We start from the raw sequence: 3406 nt of genomic DNA, 5'->3' as shown, positions 1-3406 counted from the left end.
CCAGGCTGGTCTTGAACACCTGACCTCAGGTGATCCACCCACCTCAGCCTCCCAAAGTGCTAGGATTACAGGCGTGAGCCACTGCGCCCAGCCAGCACCTATTTTTATTCATTTTTAGACTAAAGAAAGCCAAACACCATTTTATATTTGACAGTGCTTCCTGTATGATTTTATACCAGATAAGCTAAATTTCACCTTTATATTAGTGTGCTTTAATGTTAAAGTCAATTTTAATAAAAGCTTGTAGACATATTTATCCAATTTTAATGTCTGACCATAAGGGAAGATTTTTATAGACTTTTTTTTTTTTTAATCCCATAGTTCTTGGATATAGGCTCTTTTTAACCCTGTATAATTTTTGCTAAAGAGCGGGTTAGTGCTTTTAAAAACAAACAAACAAACAAAAAAACTGTTGCGCTTTTACTTTAATGTCCAGTTCACAGAAAAACTTTAACTTTAGCCAATATGTTTACACACAGCATTTCCTTTATAATTAACGTTTTAAAACTTGCTTAAACCTTCAAAACTTTTTAAAAAAAATTTTTAATGTAGTTAAAGAAAATCCACATTCTATGCCTCCTTATAATCCTTTAACCAAAAGTATATTTTAATTTCCTTACACACCTTGCATATAAACTGTTTCTTCAATTGTTTTACATTCAGGAGGCCCAATTACTTTTAAATCATACAACAGTTCTTGCGTAAATTCCCTTTTATAACATTTTTCATAATTTTAACAGACATTCTTTGACATGCCTCAACTTTCTGACTCATTGTAAACATCCCTTTCTTTAAACAGTCCATTTATTTTAGGACAAGAATTTACATATAAGATTCTTTTTACATATATTGTCCCCTTTTTTTTTCAAAGATGATAACTGTTCTTTTTCAAAGCAAACTTCCTTCATGTCTGTGGACTAGACTGCCTAAGGCTACAAGATTATAAGTTAGGATAAAACATGTTACACTGTTAACTGTTAGCAAACTTTACTTCTGTTGAAAACCTTGTAAGTTTGGATTTTAATTATTCTTTGCTGTTAATAAGACCTCATTCAGTCTAAATTTTTTTTCCAAATGTATAAGCCACTTCAAAGGTGTACTTAATATAGATGGAGATGACAGTATCCAACTAATACTAAAATTTTCTAAGTTCTTGTTTAGTCTCTGACAGATAAGAATATGATGTCTTCAATCCATTCAAGCTCAAATTTTTGTTTACCTTTGCTAATGAAATGACTTGTTCTAATATTTGACTAAATAAATTTGGAGACTCCATAAACCCTTGGGGTAAGACTATCGAATCAGTATTGCTATTTTTGCCTGGAGTGAGGGTCTTCTCACTCAAAGGCAAATAGGTCCTGGCTGTTCTCTGCCAGTGGACAAGCCCAGAAGGCATCTTTTAGGTCTTTTACTGTAAACCACTGGTGATTGTAATAATATAATACTTGGGAACAACAGGGTTTAAGAAGCACATCACAGAGAAGACCTTCAATTATCAATTATAGGTTTTAAATTTACTCTGGCTTTTAAAGGAATAGGGCACATTGCTCTCTTTACTACTTCTATCTCTCCCTTTCTCTCTCATTCTCTGACTCTTTGTCTCTCTCTCTCTCTCTCTCTGACTTCCTCTGTTCCCTCTGTTAGTCTTTCTCTCTCCTTTAAGATTTTTTTTTTCTTAGAAGCTCTTCTATAGGTTTACCTTTCTAGTTCTCTATCTTTTGTAATTTTTTGTTACTATCTGGCCAATTGTTAGTGACAAAATGAAGTTCTAACACTCCCTACCCAAGGAGATCCTTGAGACCTAGACCAGCATATTTTCTCATTTGTTCCTTTAATCTGTTTAAAAATTTTACAGGCCCTTTATCTTTCCCTTGCTGTATATCAAATGTTCAGATAAGATTCTGGGTTTGGGGCACTGATTTTTTAATCCCCTTTATTATTAATTCCTCAAGGTTTTGCATATTTTCTTGGTGGGCTGTGTTGCTATTGTTCCACTGGGGGTCCTGGGCAGAAAATTTTTGATTCGCTGTAGGAATGTTTTGGCCAGGGTATGGGGAGGGCGCTGTTCCTGTTCCTAGGCTCCCATAGCAGCTCTACGGATTATGCCTCTTTCTTCCCCCGAGGAGATGGGAAAGGGAGGTTCTGAATGTCCTTTCTACATTGCTCTGTCTTGTGTTGAAGTCCTTTTAGGAAAGTGTACTCAGGCTGGTAGAGTGGGCTCTGGGGACAATTCCCAATAGGCAGGGTTATAAGGAGGGGGACAACAGGGATAGCAGAAGGGTCTGGGACAGCAGCTACTTTTTCTTGGTTTTGGTCCTTTCATTACTTTTCTAGTATTTTATTATTTGGCCTAGGGGATTATTAGGGGGAATACTATTGTTGCTAGCTTTATCCTTTTTATCCCTTACCTTGCTTGGGGTAGTTCCCATTTTTAGGGTTAGGCTCAATTTCCCTTACCGGAAATGTCTTGCCTCTTTTTTTTTTAATCCCCAAGATACCCTGACCAAGGAATACTTCACCACCTCTCTGCCCCCACGGCTTTTGTTACCTTGGTCTGTCCCAACCACCAAGGAAAAACTTGCAGGCTCCCAGGCATTTCCTTCCTTGGTCTGCGCACAGACTTGCATGGTCGCTATGGTATGTGAGGATCCTTTACCCCAAGTCACTGGCTGGTTTCTTTCTGCATTGCTGAGAGTCTGGATTTATTCCTTGCACTGGGTGGGTCCTGATTTCTCACTCCTGGGCCACCACAATGAGGCAGCAGGGCACATCTCCTCACTAGAGAGAACCAGAGACCACTCCCAGAGGTGAATGGGTCCTTGTAAGGGCCACCAATTGTTATATATAAATTTTTGGTGCTGCAAAAGAAGTAGCATTCTAATATAAATCTTCTGAGCAAGGCAATTTACTTCTATAAAGGGGCACGTCTCACAGATGGAGCAATGGTGAGCACACACCTGGACAAGGGAGGGGAAGGGGTTCTCATTTCTGACACAGGTAGTCCCTACTGCTGTGTTGTTCCCCTATTGGCTACGGTTGGACCGCACAGTCTAAACTAATTCTGATTAACTATTTTAAAGACAGCAGGAGTATGAGCTGGAGTGGCAGGGTGGGTAGTTTGGTGGGAAGGATGGTTAAGGAACAGATCAGAGCAGGTGACCAGGTCAAAGCAGATGACCAGGGGAACAGATGTGAACTACTGATTAGAACTGGCAGGAAAGTCGTTTACTGAAACTAGAGGCAAGAGGACCCAGAGAACCCGGAAGTTAAACTTTAAAATGGAGAATTAGGCTGGGCGCGGTGGCTCAAGCCTGTAATCCCAGCACTTTGGGAGGCCGAGGCGGGTGGATCATGAGGTCAAGAGATCGAGACCATCCTGGTCAACATGGTGAAACCCCGTCTCTAC

The sequence above is a fragment of the Cebus imitator genome, unplaced genomic scaffold, assembly GCF_001604975.1.
Source record: "Cebus imitator isolate Cc_AM_T3 unplaced genomic scaffold, Cebus_imitator-1.0 Scaffold457, whole genome shotgun sequence".
Classification (NCBI taxonomy): domain Eukaryota; kingdom Metazoa; phylum Chordata; class Mammalia; order Primates; family Cebidae; genus Cebus; species Cebus imitator.
This window is presented reverse-complemented; position numbering follows the sequence as displayed.